The following is an 18,705-nucleotide window of genomic DNA, read 5'->3' on the forward strand; positions in this document are numbered from 1 at the left end:
AAACATACACAATCAATACTTGTAAACATTGCATATAGAAGTCTCTTATACTCGCCGGCGGTCTCCGTCCTGCGGGTCTGTTCGGCCAGTCACTATGGATGATGACAGCAGTGTACGTCCTAGCTCCGCTGAGTTTCAGAGTTTGCATACACTGGGTGTTCTATGTGCGTATGTTACACCCTATGTGAAGCATCTCTGTTTCATCTTTTATGGTTTACTGGATTGGATGAGCTACATCTCAGGAGGAAAGGAATTTCTTCTACTACAAAGCGCAGCAGAATTTACATATAGTAGATCTTGGCTATACAATGCAGCAGGCAACTCATTTTGGATCTGAAGGGTGGCCGAATAATCATCATTTGTATTTAAATATGTTAGCAAATGTGTACCCGCCAGTACCCTCCTAATTTTGGTGCCCCTCTATATAATTACCCCTCATTATAATGCTACCCATAATTGGCTCCCTCATTGTACTGCTGCTATCAGTACTTTGTTATTTTACCTTTCCCATTAATGTACACGCTACCCTTATCAACCTACATGCTACCTTCTTCTTCTACAAAGCTATACAATTGTCACATGATGAAACACTCACATAACTATTGCATCAGCATCAGTGAATAAGTGCATAGAGTGTGTATTTAAGTGGAACTCCAGTGAAAATAATGTAATCAAAAAGTGCTTAATTTTTCAATAATTATGTATAAATGATTTAGTCAATGTTTGCCCATTGTAAAAGCTTTCCTCTTCCTGATTTACATTCTGACATTTATCACATGGTGAAATTTTTACTGCTGGCAGGTGATGTCAGTGGCAGTAGCTGCTGCTTGCTTTTTTGGCAGTTGGAAATAGCTATTTCCCACAATGCAATGAGGTTCACAGACAGCAAACTGTCAGGACCATGGTCCTGACAGTTTCCTGTGGGAGGGATTTCACCACAATATCAGCCATACAGAGCCCCCTGTTGATCCGTTTGTGAAAAGGAATAGATTTCTAGTGTAAAAGGGGGTATCAGCTACTGATTGGGATGAAGTTCAATTCTTGGTTACGGTTGCTCTTTAAGGTATTAAGTGGGCATTAAGGGCAGGTAATGACCTACAGGCAGTTTTGGGCACCAGAGGCGCTGGTGAAGTCACAACATGTGACAGCCATATACATCGTACAAATGTAAGTGAGGGAAGTATGGAGGGTTTTTTGTTCCAAGGTCTTGAAAAAGTTCAAGTTAAAGAATGAGGTGGTAATCTGGAACATCTTCTGTTTGATAGGAAGGTAGAGTATATTTTAGATTAGGGTACCAGGTTTACAGAAGGATTAAATACATGGTGGTATTTTAGTTGTTTTTTGTTGTTTTTGTTTTAATTTTTTTCTTTTTCTATATCCAAAAACAAGGCAAAGCAATGCTTAGTCTACAAGCAGCACCTGCTATTTAACTGGTCTGCAGGGTAATGCCAGCCAGCTAATTTAAAGACACAGCCAATGTGTCTAGACCTGCTTTACTGAATCTAGCATGAGCTGAACCATATGACACTATCTTCTGTACACTACAAGGAGTCCTTCAGTTTCAAATAATAAAATAGCAGGGGCGGCTCAGACAGCTATCTTCCAGGTTCCCATCTACCACTAATATGTGAGCTGCATTACCTGTGGGATGCTAAAACAGAGGTGATCAATGCAGGAAGGGGAAGGGGGGTACCAAGCATTGCCACTTCTGTGCTACAGAGAACTGAGTGGGCAGCCCTTTCCCAGTGCTCTAACCACGAGAGAAACCACTCATCACTACTACCCAAATTAAATGCAAAAACACACAAGATAAATGTCTTTAAATTTGTTGACTGGCTCTAACCTACAAACCAGTCAATAGCAGGTGCTGCTTGGTAACTAGGCATTGCCTTTCCTTGTGTTTTTCCATTTAATTCGGGTAGTAGTGGTGGGTGGTTTCTCTGGTGGGGAGGGCACTAGGGAGGACTGCCCACTCTGCCACCTGTTGTGTAGCATGTGGTTGGTGCTCCCAAGTTGAGGCAGCACTTGGGACCCCCCCCCCCCCCCCCCCCGTATTGCTCAGTTGTCTGTATTTTTGGTTGGCAGCAGAGTAGGTTATCACAGTAGCCAAGATGGTATGCGATCTTACACAAGCATTTCAGTAGCCTCATGTATGAGGAAAGGGTGTAATTGGCATGCATTTTCGAGATGGAAGTAGCAGGAATTACATAAAGTCAGGCTTAAATAAAAGTCAAATATTCCTCTTAGACAGTGAGTATCAAGAAATTAATATATTTTATAATGAGCCAGGATGTTTTGCATCATTCAGTATGATGAAACACCAGCATGTATTTCAAAATACAAACTCTAAGTTTTTTCTTTAAAAGTTGAAAAAGAATATTTTAGGTGAATTTACTAATCTTGACAAAAGTTAATTGAAAACTGTTCACTTTAATTAGGGAAACTAGACTGATATTAAACAGAGCTTAGCAGTACAGAGGTTACTAATGTGAAGAGAATAGCTTTTTTATTAAATCATCCTTGATAGAAAACGGAAGGGAAGGCATTAAAAAGCATGTGACTCAAACCTAATTGGAACCAAATACTGTTTATCATCAGTAAATACATCAACCTTACAATGCATTAAATGAATTAACTGAGCAAATGCTTTTGGAAAACACAGAAGGCCAAAAAAAAGTGTGATTTAATTAGATGGCAAACATTATGTCAGTAAAGAGATGTTGTACAGAGCTGATTGCCTAGAGCTTTTCTTCAGTGTAAACATGTATATGTTTATATATATTTTATGGAGCAGACACTCGTTTAGCAAGGGCTGTCATTGGCTTGAATGACAGGTAAAGAAGTTTTGAGTGCTTACTGCCCTGCCATGGATTGATAAATATGTCAACTTGTATAGTAAAGAAAAAGTCAGCTGGCTAAGAAAATCAGAATTTCTTCTCTAGGCATACAAAACTGGCTATTTTCTGTCAAGTAACAATCAAGCTTTACATAAGTTAGTTTTTGATTTATTTGCTGACATGTGGGACTTAGCAATAGCTGAAAGCCAACTCCATTCATTTTAAAATTGGCATGGACTAAAAACAGGAGACTGCAGCCTAAACGCTGGTGTAGACCAAGCCCATTCCTTTACTCAAATGGTAATATTGTAGACATCACTCCATGTTTAATGGTGATTATGGTTGTGGTGACCACATGGCTATTGTAGCATTCTTGTAATAGCAACTGTGACTGTAGTGGTGATCTTACAGTGGACTTTTCCCAGCTCTTGTGTTGTAATGCATTTACTATTACTGTAAGTAATGGCAGTTATTGCTTTTTTGTTGTAATGGGGATAACTAATTTCAAGCTGGCTGTTGATAAACCCTTTATGACTATAGTCATGGATGATCTCTACATGTTCCAGCAGTCATTTGGCAGTTCTTGCTTTCATCTCCTTCTGGTTGTATTATTGGGCTTGTGTCCATCTATTGTGGGTCATTCTCCTAGTACCAGTCCAAGTCAGTTCCCACTTCACATTAATAATTGGTGCAACTAATTGAGCACTACAGTTTTGGGTGTGGTCTGAGCTCTGTTCAATTTGATGCTTGAAAATGTTAGCTTTCTGTATTTGAGCAAAGATATGTCTGCAGTATTGGTGTTAGTAAGTAACAATATTACCTCAATGTGGAGGTTTAAGAGTAAATGTATTTGACACCAATATAAACAATGCATTTCTGGGGATTTACCCCTTTTCTTCAGGTTAATAACATAGCGTCTAAGAATAAGCATGTAACGATAGGTGTCAGCAACCAGAGAGAGAATCTGATCCTTGGCAATCTGCAGTATCCCCAAGAATAGAGATATACCTGATTATTGGGGATCTGCAGAATCGCCAATAATCACATATGTCTAACCTCTAGACACCTGGGAGTGTAAGTGTATTGGTGCGACAGTAACCTTTGGACCACCGGGGTAGCAGGTGGTCCAATAAGTAGAGAAGACTCTACTGCAGTCAAGGACACCTGGAGAGGGAGTCCCTGAATGATAAGGAGCAGTGTCCCCTCTGAAGAGCAGAGGACCCCTGCGGAAAGGCTGGACACCCTGCGGAGGGTGACAGCCAGAAGGTCAGACAGGCCGGGTCGGCAACGGAGTATCAGATATGCAAAGTACCAAATCAGAGATCAGAAGAATAGTTAGGAAAGCTACAGGTCATAACAGATATCAGAACAAGGCCTAGTCTGAGGTGTGAGGGCCGTGATCTCAACACCCTGGAACTATGCTAGAGAATAACACAGATGGTATACAGTATTCCTAGTCTGGGGTGTGAGGGCCGTGATCTCAACACCCTGGAACTATGCTAGAGAATAACACAGATGATATACAGTATTCCTAGTCTGGGGTGTGAGGGCCGTGATCTCAACACCCTGGAACTATGCTAGAGAATAACACAGATGATATACAGTATTCCTAGTCTGGGGTGTGAGGGCCGTGATCTCAACACCCTGGAACTATGCTAGAGAATAACACAGATGATATACAGTAACTGGCTAAGTGTGGATTCCCAGGTCCTCCTGGTTCCACCACACTGAAAGATCTGACTAGGTCTGAGTGCTAGCACATAAGCATTTGCAACGCCAGACAACCAGCAACTGAACAGCAAGAGATATATATAGTAAAGCACTGAACAGCGCCGCCCAGCTCCCATCAACCAATCAATAGCCGAGCAGGAATCAGCTGACCGTCCCGATCAGCTGATCTTCCTCCTATTGGTATAAAGAGCCTGCCTAGCGGCGCGCGCGCGCGTAGCTCTCCATCTGTGTGCACTACGAGGTCCAGCTAACCCAGACGCATGTTGTTGCGGGGAACCCGCCGCACTGAATGTGGAATCCGCCGCTTTGCCGTCAGAACATGCGGTGGCCCCCACGCCACTCTGCCCATAGGCACCACCAGCTCCAGACAAACCAGACGCCTGCTGACGCGGACAACAAACCGCCGCATCAGACGCGGAAACAGCCGCCTTGCTGCCAGAACATGCGGCGGCTTTTCCGCTGTTTATCACAAAGCATAAATAAAAATATATAAAAGCGCTTACCCACACATGCTAAAACACAGCTAAACACAGTTTTGCTAAAGCAAAACATAAATTAGCATAATTAATAGGGGCAAAAATAGCCTTAGGACACCTCAGGGCATTTAGTGGTGTCCTGCTGTAAATAACCATATTTATAGTAAAAAAAAAAAAAAAGTAATAAAAACATCATAAAAAGAAAATGTGTAAAATTTTAATTGGTTGCATATTAAATAATAAATATATGTATATAAATACACTTGTGATCTTAAAAATCCTTTGCTAAAAATTGTTTACTAAAAATGTTCATAAATCAGATTGAATGTTATGAACATTTATGTTCCTCAGTCCTGTTAGGGTTGTCCTGTTCGGGTGGTGAATCTCCCCAAAAAATATCATGTAGCTATGTGGTAGCTGAAATTGCAGGTAGTGTTTATCAAGGGCTGTTGTCTTGCATTGAAGTTGGTAACTAATGTTACTAAGTTCATGAATGTCAATAAACAACACATTTCGTGGCTTGGTTTACCCACACTTCATCAGGTGAACCTGGGTGCATGAAGCGTTGGTAACATTAGTTACCAACTCTTATTTTATTTTCACCTTAGTTTGCATGCACCTGCTGCCAATGCAACACATGGCCATGGTACACACTACCTGCCATTTCAGCTACCACATAGGTACACAATATCTCCTTGGGAGATCCATCACCCTAACAGGACAACGACTACGGGACATAGAGCCTGGTCCCCGGCCACATGTGGTACAAATGTGATTACTGGCTGCCTTCTCATCATAGCAGCCCTACAGAACCAGGTGAGACCTGACCATGGCCTGGCTTTGCTTGTGCCAGAAGAGGAGTGCTGCCCCAATGTTAAGGAGGGTCTCGTCGAGTAGCGGCAGGAGCAAGGAGGACCCAGGAAGCTTCTATAGAATCCAGAGGCTTCCCTCTCCTTAGGTAAGTATTTCCTTTTGAACCCAGGGTTCACTTTAAAGGATCTGCTGTGAACATCCTTGGACCAGATACCTCAGGACATATTCAGAGTCTCGTGGGATCCAAGCAGTTACAGTAGCACGAGACAGACCTGCAAAATATTAGGCAGATGGTTTTAGAGCCTGAGCAAACTTAAAAAAAAAAATCTCAAAAACGCTTCACAAATCACAGAAATCAGCAACATAGTGTACAAGTATGCTCAGGCCGTCTGTTTCAGTTGGCCAGTGTATCTTGTGCTTTGTAGTCCTTTCGTCTCTACTGTTGGATTGTTTTGTTATGCTATACGTCCTTTATGTCAACTGACTGTTATTTATTCATATTATAAAGCAGCAGGTTAAGTGCCCACTTTATTTGAATGGGTTTTAACACATGTGAGGTGCTGAGAATGTGTCAGTCATTCAAATTACAGAAATAAAGCAAATTTTCTATAGCCATAAGTGATTACTATTGATACGCCTGAGTAACTACTTTTTCTTTTTGCACACACATTAAACATACAGTAATGGCTGCACACATCTGCTCTCCACATGCTGCCAGCACCTACCAGTGGGTGAGAGATGCTGCTCTGCCTTTCCATTTGCTGACTACCTGAGCTTGGTTGCATCCCACAGTACCACCTGGTGAGAAACCAGCACCTGCATGCAGACAAGCAGCCAATTTCTTAATGACACATTCATCATTCAGAGTTATCATTTGCATATATTTACTTTTTATTTTATTTAGAACCTTAAGACTACCTCTGTGTGGTTCAATGTTATAGAAAGTATAGTATTCTGTCTGGTGGAAAGGAAAGGACTGTTATGTTTTTTTTCTTTACAAGAGCCACTTTCAGCACAGTCTAGGCAAATTTAAGAAGTGTTGATGTTTTAACATATGATGTAAGTCAGCATCTGTTTCATACACTATACCATTATCTGACAAAGGATTTTACCAATAGAAAGATCAGATGATAATCATGATTATGATGTTAATGATTATAATAATGATCAATGTCTACTAAGATACTCATTAATCCAGATCAGAGTACTTACAGGGGAAACCACCAGTTTACCCAGATTTCTTAAGCCTCATACACACGTCTGACTTTGGTCGGCTGAGGTGGTTAATGACGACAGCCTCAGCTGTCAATCAGGCGTGTGTACAGCACCCAATGACCCCTGACGCCAAACCCCTGAGTGATCCACCGGACTTATCTACTAAACCCCAACGACGCTTATCCCCCCCACTGGTCCCAATGTTTGTACTGCGTGACATCACCCATGGGCCGTTCAACCTAAAATGCCTCTGTCAATCTTCCAGTATTACAGATTTTCACCAAAACTTTTGTGAATCGCATTGAAATTAATTTGGGTAATAACAAAGCTCTCATACATGCTATAATCACCACATTTGCTGTGTATGTTGAAGCGGTATTGTCACCTTAAAAATCAAAACAAGAGTCAGGGAGGATATGATGTCAGCATTAGCTTGACAAGATGGCCACTGCCTAGAATAGGATTTACTGCTTTTCCTTTATAAAATTCACAGGAATCATTACGTGGATAACACTATACATCTGTTATGTAAGTAGAAGTAGTATTTATCTACTTATATATGTGTTTTGTATTTCTAGGTTAGCATGGGTGTCGCTTGTTCTTTAAGGAGAATAGTGGAAACTAGAAAAAAAAATGAAAGTGGTTTTTGGGAAAATCTACTTTAACTCCTGCACAACTGCCGCATCGTGTATATATGCCCCCTGCACAATGCTTCACAACCAGGGGCGTAAATACACATACCCGCATTGTTTACCTTGCATAGGGATGCTCATTCGGATTCCGCGGAAATGCAATTTCCGAAATTCCGATCGGAAATTGCATTTCCGCATCGGAATGCGGAAATCGGTAATGTAAGTGCCATAGGCGGATTTCCGCCGGAAATCGCGGAAATTTCCGCCGGAAATCGCGGAAATTCCACCCGACTTTAACATCGATTTTCTCAAAAACTATAAGGTCTTTTTGAAAACTTTTTTTTGCATCTTGTTCACAAGATTCGGTTTAATAAACCCTGAAAATTTGGTGTTTCTAGGACTTAAGGGGGCTTTGTTATTAACCATTAAAGTCGGTGGATTTTTACTGTAATGTAAAATGCAGAAAATCTGCATCTGCCTATTTTCTGCATTTTATATTACAGTAAAAATCCGCCGACTTTAGCAGTTAATAGAAAAGCCACCGTAAGTCCTAGAAACACCAAATTTGTAGGGTTTATTAAACAGAATCTTCTGAACAAGATGCAAAAAAAAGTTTTCAAAAAGACCTTATAGTTTTTGAGAAAATCGATGTTAAAGTCAGGCGGAATTTCCGCGATTTCCGGCGGAAATTCCGCATTGGAATGCGGAAATTGGTAGCGGAAGGCAGAATCGGTAATCGGTACATGACGGAATGCGGATTTACCGCGGAATCGGAAATTGGCATTCCGACCATCCCTACTCACAATCGCCGCACTGCCGCAGTTATGCCGATAAGGTGATCAGGGACTGGGAACAGCTTGTTCCCATCCCGATCGCTGTCCCCGCGATGAAAGAAAAGCCGGCATCACGCTGACGCCGGCATTTCATTCATGTAAACAGATACACTAACTACCTCCGAGGACTGTTTACCGTACTCTGAAATTAAATGTAGTGCCATCTTGTGGTCAAAAAGTAAAATGCACTCACTCAATCATTCACACACATATTATTATTATTATTTAGTATTTATATAGCGCCGACATATTACGCAGCGCTGTACAGTGTATATATATATATATCTTGTCACTAACTGTCCCTCAAAGGAGCTCACAATCTAATCCCTACCATTGCCATATGTCTATATTATGTAGTGTAAGTACTGTAGTCTAGGGCCAATTTTTAGGGGGAGCCAATTAACTTATCCGTATGTTTTTGGAATGTGGGAGGAAACCGAAGTGCCCGGAGGAAACCCACGCACACACGGAGAGAACATACAAACTCTTTGCAGATAGTGCCCTGGCTGGGACTCGAACCAGGGACCCAGCGTTGCAAGGCGAGAGAGCTAACCACAACGCCACCGTGCCACATACACCCAAATACACTTTATATATAGTTATACATACTTTTTATTACATTTTAACTCATTACACTCCTACCCTATAGTTTGCCAAATAAAACACTTAGAAAAAAAAAATAAAAAAGACAATTTAAAAATAATAATAATAATAATAAAATGGTTAACTTATAGCCTTTTTAATATGTTAATGTCTGGAAGGAATATTACTGTTAATTTTGCAAACAAAGGTTTTTAATTAGATATATAGAATCAAAAATTACTAAACTGAAAAAATGCACCTTTATTTCCAGATAAAGTATTGGCGCTATACATTGTACAAGGGAAATATTTTAAATGTTGCAATAACCGGGACAAATGGGAAAAAAAAACATATGGGTTTTAATTACAGCAGCATGTTTAATTTTAAAACTATAATTGCTGAAAACTGAGAAATAATGATTTTTTTTATTCCCTTTAAAATGTATGTAAAATAAAATATTTCTTAGCAAAAAGTACCACCAAAAGAAAGCCTTATTGGTGGCGAAAAAAAAACAATATATAGATCATTTCTATGTGATTAATAGCAATGACGTTATAAGCGAATTAATGGAAGGAGCCGGATATGGAAATTGCTCTGGTTTTTAAGGGGAAAAACCTGTGGTTGGGAAGTGGTTAAAGTTATAATAGGACAAATGCTTTTAAATGTAGTTAAAGGGAACCAGAGATGAACGTTTCACACAAAATAAACATATCAGTCGATAGCTTGTAAAGAATAAATGCTCTACCTGATAATTTCGCCGCTCTGGTGTGCCTTTTTTAGTGTTTTTTATCCATTATTGCGCCAGGAAAAATCAAATATGGCCGCCGGCTCAAATCCCTTCTGCTTCCGGGTTATGAGTTGTTCTGGATGTGCTGTCTAGGCTATATGAGACTAGGCTGCTATCTAGGCTATATGAGAAAGGCTGCAGCCTTTCATCTGTGTGCTTTTATTTTGGTATGATGTGCAGCTGCCTGTAGGAAGTCTCTCTCATAGGAATGAAACTGCAGTCATCATCAGTATCTATGCAGACAGAGTGCACACAGAGCACACAGATCATATTGCCACAAGTGTCTGTTTCAGAGATTTTCTCTCAGCAGCAGCAGCCCCTCCCATGTCATCACAACTCTCAGTATTCAAAGCAGGAAATGTAAGCCAGGAGGTGGCAGGCTTGGGCTTGAAAAGATTCCACAGAAGAGTGACTCAGCTCTAATGATTCCAGGTCAAACCTAGACTGAGCCAGTCGGGGATTCTTATCACAGCTGATAATAGACTAATTAAGAAGATAATAATGAAACTAAAAGCAGGGTAGATGTTTACTGTCATGTTCCCACTGATAAATGTAATAAAATACACGAGGATGCTTCGTCTCTGGTTCTCTTTAAATGACCGATAATGCATCTACCCATAAGTATTGAAAATGTACATATCTCCCCAGAAAAAGCTGGGGATTTCCCACTGGGTTTCCTGTTGGTTAGTACGCGGTTACTGTGCACTGACCAACAGGAAATCCCAGGACAAGTTGCAATGCTTTTGCTAGGGACCACTGTACAGCGGCAATACTGCTGTATAAGGATCCCTGGTAAATACATTTTTTTAATTATGTGGGGTCCCCCTTCCCAAGAGAGGGCTGCAAAGCCTCCCCCTCTCCCCCAGAGCCCTTGTCCAACCCATGGACACTCCCCCACATTAAAAGATGCTTTGCAGGGCTTGCTATACTGTAGTATAGCAAGTGTTAGCAGCCTGGAGTGACGTGTGCGGTTTTGGTTGTCTTCACCCCATCTAGGCCTTGGTTTTACAGCTATAAACTTACAAGCCAAAGTGAACTACAAGTATTAAATATGGGTTATATTAAAACGTATATTTCTGAATATTTACTTTATTTAAACATTCTATTACATAAAATCAAAACCTACAATACTGAAATATAACTTTATCCTCCATTAAATAGTTCACAGTGAACTTAATCTCTGAGATTCTATCCCATTGCTTTACATCTGACATCGCTTCTTAAGCCTTCATAACAATAAAACGCTAATAGACAAATTATCAATGCCCTGTCAGTCAACTCCCTCACCAAATATTAAGCATTAAAACAGCATTTGTAGATATATTAACCTAAAGTTCTCAATGCTGTCTAGTTCTTTGTAATACTGTATCCACTATCCAGTGCAGTTTTTCTGCACTTGCAGTTTTGACAAATCTTTTGCTGTGCTCTGGAATCTGATGAAAATGGCTTTTTAAGTTCTTTGAGGGGAGCAATTTCTCATTCTTTATCTTGCAGCTGCATTGCTCTTGTACTTCCCCTTCCTCAATCAATTATTTCTGAATAAGAACCTGATTATGGTTCATTTTATGACTGCAGTCAGGCATAGGCATTTATATAAATAATTACTTTTTTTCTGAAGTTATTTATTATATAGTCAGTACCATTTACACATGTTTCTGAGACTGCACTTTTAAACTCTAGGGTCAATACTAAATGTGAACTAATTCAGTAGGATTAGTTAGTATTTTGGTTATTTAGGGTTAGCTAGTATTTTCTCTTGAAACTTTCCCTAGGGAAATTTCATGGAGATGCATATGATTGAATCGATCAAGTGATTGATTTGTACATTTATCTGATCGCAATCATGTGATCATGTCTGACTTCTGCCTCTTTTAGCCTAGACAGGAAATAGAAGTGAGAAAAGACCACATGATTGTGATCAGCCAAGCAGAGATTTACAAATCAACTGACTGATCAAACTGATTGCATAATTCTCTAAGGGAACATACACACATGCAATTTTGATTGTCCAATTACTAACCAATTTTACCACCTCATGTAGCATGAGTGCCAAAAGATTTTGAATACTATTAACAGATTGTGTATTTAAAGAGACTCAGAAGTCTCTAAAAAAAACGTTTTTTTTATTTAATAAATGTTTAATACTTTATCCCTAACTAAACCGCCGCATCCCCGCCGCAGAACGCTATCTAAATCCCCCCAAACTACCCCCTACCTCTCCCCCGCGAAATCCACGACTTTCTTGGTCTTGGATTTTGCTGCCCTAAGCGCTTCCGTGTGAGGCAGGGCTGCAGCCCTGCCTCACACGCGTCTGTCAGCGAAGGAAGACTGAGAGGGGCGGGGGAGAGGCGGAGATCCACCGCTGACAGACACTTGTGAGGCAGGGCTGCAGCTCATAGCCCTGCCTTACACGGAAGTGCTGTCCAGATGGCCCCCCAGGGAGTTAGGGGGGATTTAGATAGCGTACTGCGGCGGGGATGTGGCGGTTTAGTTAGGGATAGAGTATTAAACATATTTATGAAATAAAAAAAAGTTTTTTAGAGACTTCAGAGTCCCTTCAAAGGGCTTCTTCCACGAATGAGGAAAAAAAAGTGGTTTATGCATAAACTATTAAACATCCTTCTAAAATAGTGTAAAACGTTTTTTTAAAAAAATGAATGGTTTCATCAACACAACATGTAATGTAAATAGGGACGGATGATGGCTGGGAGGCTAATCCATTTGTTAGGGGTGTTTTGTTTTTTTTTTACTTTCTTTTCACAAACATAACTCCTGCCTAAGTAGTTTTCAGTGATATAACCCACTTCTAGCAGGAATAGCCATTATAGCCCTAAGGGCTGAGCTCTGCTGAGCTGCTAAATGTGTTTACATTGTTGCTAGGCAACCAGACCCCGGGTGCAGAGACTCATTTGTGAAGAGTCATAAGCTGCTGGGAGAATCAGTCCCATCTACACCATGATTCTTTGTCAGATTCGATTCAATTTGATTCGATTCATTGATTTGATTTGATTCAATCTGACATGTCTGATTCATGATTCGATTTAATTTGATTCGAATTGATTCGAATCATGAATTGGACATGTCAGATTGAATCAAATCAAATTGAATCGAATCTGACAAAGAATCATATGGTGTAGATGGGATGGATTCATTCTCCCCGCAGCTTATGACTCTTTTTTCACAAACGAGTCTTTGCACTCTCTGGTTGCCTAGCAACAAAGTAAACATATATTCAGCAGCTCAGCTGAGCTCAGCCCTTAGGGCTGTAACGGTGATTCCTGCTAGAAGTGGGTTCTACCACTGAAAACTACTTAGGCAGGAGTTATGGTTATGAAAAGAAAGTAAAAAAAAAAAACACCCCTAACAAATGGATTAGCCCCCCAGTCCTTCATACGTCAATGTTTACATTACATTTTGTATTGATGAAATAATTCTTTTTTTTAAAAAAAACTTTTTACACTATTTTAGAAGGATGTTTAATAGTTTATGCATAAACCACTTTTTATTTTTTTTCCTCATTCACAGAAGAACCCCTTTAAGCTCTTATACTACATGTAAGTGGCAAAATTGGCCAATCAAAATTGGATGTGTGTACCAGGTTTTAGACGTTTTTTGAGGAGGAATTCAGTAGAAAGAACGTGTTACCTTCCTCCAACCCCTAGGAGAAATAACTCCAACTATTACTCAGTTTGTAATTTTATTCTTTGTTTGCTCAGTGTACTGCTGTACTAATGTATTTTAGACTTCACTTTTAAGAATGTGATTACTACATTATTGATACCTGTTTATATTGAAAATGCTAATAAAAAAGTATTCACAAAAAATAAGTTGTTCCTAATTAACTTAAATATTATTTTCCTAGCCTTTATTCTGTACATTTTTTGCAAATGTTTTATGTATTGAAGGTGAAAAGGATGAGACAAGATAAGTTGCATAAACAGGTTTTTGACTAAACCTCATGCACATGGTATTAAAAGACTACTGTAGGGGGGGTGGGGGTAGGGCCGGGCCAAGGTTCCCCAGCACCAGAGGCTGAGACTCCAAAGTGCCCCCCCCCGCGCACCGCGTTCAGTACACACACATATAGTATATACACACACAGTACACACACACACACACACACACACATACAGTACATACACACACACACAGTATACATGCAAACAGTACATACACGGTGTGCACACACACACATATATATACACACACATAGAGTACACACACACACACACACACACACACACACACACACACACACACACACACACACACACATACAGTATACATACACACACAGTATACACACACATACAGTACATACACACACATATAGTATGCATACAAACAGTACATACACGGTACACACACACAATATAGTACACACACACACACACATACACATACAGTATACATACACACACTGTACACACACACATACAGTACATACACACACACACACACACACACACACACACACACACACACACACACACACACACACACACACACACACACATACATACAGTATACATACAAACAGTACATACACGGTACACACCCAAACATACAGTACACACACACACATACAGTATACATACACACACAGTACACACACACATACAGTACATACACACACACACACACACACACACACATACAGTATACATACAAACAGTACATACACGGTATACACACACACACACACATACACACACACATACAGTATACATACAAACAGTACATACACGGTATATACACACACACACACACACACACACACACATATAGTACACACACATACAGTATACATACACACACAGTACACACACACATACAGTACATACACACACATACATACAGTATACATACAAACAGTACATACACGGCACACACACACATACAGTATACATACACACACAGTACACACACACATACAGTACATACACACACACACACACACACACACACACACACACACACACATACATACAGTATACATACAAACAGTACATACACGGTACACACACACACACACACACACACACACACACACACACACACACACACACACACATACACAAACACACACACATATACACAAACACACACACATACAGTACACACACACACATACAGTACACACACACACACACACACACACACACACACACAGAGTACACACATACACACACATACAATATACACACACAGTAGACATACACATAGAGTACACACACAGGTCACACAGAGTACATACAGTAAACACACATACAATACTCTCATTCATTAATTCTCTCTCCCCCTCCCTCTTGCTTGCTCTCTCTCTTTCTCTTCTCTCTCCCTCTACTCCAATCCCCCCTCCATACCTGCTTCATTCAGGCATGCACGTGGAAGTAGCTGGGTCCTCAGGCACTGTCCCTCCCCTGTCCAGTCCAGGCACAGCTCAAACTTGCAGAAAGTCTTCAGGCAACTTTGCAGGAAGCCGGCACCTCTTCCAATAGAGCAGAAGCCGGCTTCCTGCTGTTGCCTAGTTACATGATGCCACAGCTGCGCCTGTCATCTCTGTGATGACAGCGCGGCTATTATGGAGCAGTGGGGCTCGCTACATAGGCGACAGAGATCGGCGGAGATTAGCTCAGTGCCTGTGGAGACACAAGCAGCAGGCGAGTGGACATAAAGCAATATGTGGCAGGCGAGTGGTGAGGAGAGTTCAAAGGAATGCGCCCTCAAGTGGCTGCACTCATAGGCTGTAGCCTGCCCAGCCTCTGCCTCGGCCCGGCCCTGGGTAGAGGGAAAAAGAGTTGAACTTACCTTGGGCTTCCAATGGTCCCCCGCAGATGTCCTGTACCATGCTCCAGTCCTTGCCTCTGGTTCGCTTCTGGAATTTCCGACTTTAAAGTCAGAAAACCACTGCACCTGCACGACCCGTCCTCGCCCCCGCTGATGCCACCAGGAGCATACTGCACAGTCACAGACCATACTGGGCCTGTGCGATACACTCCTGGTGGCATCAGCAGGAGCGAGGGTGGGCCGCGCAGGTGCCGTGGTTTTCCGACTTTAAAGTCGTAAATTCCGCAAGTGAACCAGAGGCGGGGCCGGAGCATCGGTGAGTGGCTGCGCGGGCACAGAACGTCTGCAAGGGATCATTAGAAGCTCCGGGTAAGTTCAGCTCTTTTTCCCCCCACCCCCCTACAGTAGTCCTTTAAGCTATAGCCTGGAAAATAAGTGTCTACATAACTATTTAATGGAGCTTGTTGGGCTGTAGTTAAACATTAATCACTACACATTATTTTCTTAAACCCTTTTTTATATTTTTTTCTTCAAGTAGGTTTTTTCCTCCTTTAGTTCTTACATATTATATATAGATTTAATATAATAATTTGTTCATTTTTTATTTATTTTTGTTGTGCCTAATGGAGTCTAGGATTAACAGTTCCAGATGAGTTTTATTATAGCACATGGGTACTGTACCTCTGAGGAAGCATGCACGCTGCACTGTGTGTCCACAAAAGACACCACTAACATCAGATGATAAAAATTAATCACAATGTAATAAAAACACACATGATTGGTGCTGTTGCATTTTAGTCAAATGTAGAAAGTGTATTAAAAAATGAATCTTTTTTCACGTACTGTTAGTGAGACTCAAGAACATTTTTTTTGAAAAACATCAATTAATAGACAGCATCAAAGGAAAAAAACATTGGTCTGTTGTAATTAAACTAAAACCAAAGCATTACAACCCAGCCAAGAATAAATTTGCTTTATTTAAGTGGCAGTTACAACCAGCAGATCATTTTGAATTAAAAAAAAAATGAAATGGATGTATTTATTGCTCAACAACACTTACCATATTATAATCAAAGTAATGATGTAGTATGATACAATGTTACTTGTTAAAGCGGTTTAACACCCAGCATTACAACTTTGCTTTAAAAGATTGCTTACAGCTTACAAACTATTATGCCAGATTTTTTTTTTAAGCAGAAATTCACTGAATGGGTTAAACATGACATTTTAGTGTTGGATTTAACTACGGTAGGAATCCGCATCCGTTCTTATCTTTTAGTTACAAATGTATCTTTATTTGAAATACAACTAGACCTCTGAAAAGCCTGCCAGGGAAGCCCTCTGTTCTCTCAGAGCAGTGTTTGTTTGTTACATTGTAGATAGATACATTTGTAACTAAACAAGCAAGCACGGAGGAGGATTTCTAGCTAAATGCAGCACTAAAATGTCATGTTTAATCCATTCAGTGAATTTCTGCTAAAAAAAAATCTGGCATAATAGTTTATAAGCTGTAAGCAATCTTTTAAAGCAAAGTTGAAATGCTGGGTGTTAGACCACTTTAATTTTAACTAGCTATTTAGCTATGTAACTAGCTAGCCATTACACAATGGGCGCTAGGGCTGTGACGTGACCCCTGGGCGTACGGCGGCATTCCATGCCCGCGCACGCACGCCTGTGCTCCCCGTCGCGCACACCAACGGTGCCTGCCCCCCTGGCCCCGTCCTCCTCCTGTCCCAACGGCTACACATACGCAGTAGCTAAGACACAGGGACAGGAGGATGACACAGGGACAGAGGGGTTTTATTATATAGGATGGCATTGATCTTGGTAATAAAATTTCTTGATATGACCTTCATCTGGCTGAGAAAAGTGTAATGTGCTGACCTCCACTAAAGTGGGTATCATCCATATACTGGGGTACATAGTTGTTTCATGGCATCAGTTTCCCTCACATTTTTTTTCATTCAGTAAGAAAGCCTGATGTACAGGGACAATGTCCTATTCTCCATACATTGACTGCAGCTTACCAAAGCTTTGCAGCAGAGTCCATCCAATAAGAAAAAGTGGCAGCTCACATCCATAGAAACATCATTCATTTATTTGAAAAATGAAGTGTCCTGAAGAAGGGCTGCATGCTAGCAGTGTGAAACGGCTGTTGACCCTTTCACTGCCTTGCAACTCCCTTTCTCTATATCAGTGCTTGATGCCTGGTAATGAGCTTTTAAATATTTTTCTCAATTAAAGGATGTTTTTATGGTTGGACGCTTCCATTTTTTTTATTAGATGGACAAAAAACATTGATCATGAACCAGTCTGCAATCACAGCAAGAATGGCAGTTAAAAGGTCAGATGCCTGGCCTTGAGCCCCAGGTTTAAATCCCAGGGGAAAAAAACACATCTGCATGGAGCTTCGAAGCTCTCTCCATGTTTGCATTGGTATCTTCAAGTATTTTGTTTGCTCCTAATAACATACCGATAGGTTTCCCAGTTTCCCCTTAAACAAAATCGGGCCCTATAATGTAGAAGGAATATAAGATTTCAAACTCATCTTGGGGAACAGTTGAGGTTTGAGACCATGTTTAGCATTAATTAAAGTAAAAAAAAAAAAAGCCAGACACTTACCTAAGGAAAGGGAAGGCTCTGGGTCCTATAGAGCCTTCCCACTCCTCTCCTGGTCCCCGTTGCAGCTCTAGCTCCGCTGTAGCAGTATTAAATCAATTTGGTCGAATACTGCTGTTTCCGCTGCCAAAGGGGGGCTTCAAAGGTGTTTGGAAGCCCAAGTGCTCCAGAAGACAGGCTGCTCCATACTGCGCACGCACGAGCACCTTCTCTCGCGCACTCGCAAGTGCGCAGTATGGAGTCATCTGTCTTTGGGAGGACTCAGCTCCTGAAGGCTTCCGAAGTCCCCCACCGCGAGGGATTCAAACGGAGGAGCTGCCGCTGCCACAAGGGTACCGGGACAGTAGAGGGAAGGCTCTATAGGACCCAGAGCCTTCCCTCTCCTTAGGT

At 40.9% G+C, this 18,705-nt stretch overlaps 1 protein-coding gene across 7 annotated transcripts in view; it reads left to right on the forward strand.

Moving 5' to 3' along the window:
• Nucleotides 1-18,705, forward strand: part of DLGAP2 (DLG associated protein 2) — a 656,900-nt gene that overhangs the window by 455,015 nt on the left and 183,180 nt on the right. The window lies entirely within an intron of this gene.

This window comes from Hyperolius riggenbachi, chromosome 4, assembly GCF_040937935.1.
Source record: "Hyperolius riggenbachi isolate aHypRig1 chromosome 4, aHypRig1.pri, whole genome shotgun sequence".
Taxonomy (NCBI): Eukaryota; Metazoa; Chordata; class Amphibia; order Anura; family Hyperoliidae; genus Hyperolius; species Hyperolius riggenbachi.